Below are 488 nucleotides of genomic sequence, written 5' to 3' on the forward strand. Positions count from 1 at the left end.
AGTGTAGGAAAATTAAACGAAATTTCAGATTCCTTTCAGGAGAATAGAAAGCTGATGTCACTGACTGTTTACCCGCGACCAAAACAGTCAGTAACATGTAACTGAGGAAATATTTGTTCATTTTATGCAAATTGTTTAAAGCCGGATCGATTGAGATGTAATCCTCGCTTTTCACATACACCCACATTTTACACGCGACCACGTTTCACACACACCAACTAATGGCAAAGAAGGCTTTCCTGTAACTCAATCTGATCTACAGCTCAATTTCCGTCGCCATTACATTAACATAGATAAAGACCTAATAAGCCATTAGCTGGCGATAAGCTAATCGTAAATCAACACGACAGAAGCTCGTTTGAAATCATTATCGTTACCATCCCTGCAGTTCTAATGCCAGAATGTAAACAAACGTTTCATCATTTTTCATCCTCAAGCTGCGTTCAGTTTCCACCGCCTCGTCTCAAACACAGAGCAAATTTACTAAA

Source organism: Penaeus monodon, chromosome 21 (assembly GCF_015228065.2).
Source record: "Penaeus monodon isolate SGIC_2016 chromosome 21, NSTDA_Pmon_1, whole genome shotgun sequence".
NCBI classification, from domain to species: Eukaryota; Metazoa; Arthropoda; class Malacostraca; order Decapoda; family Penaeidae; genus Penaeus; species Penaeus monodon.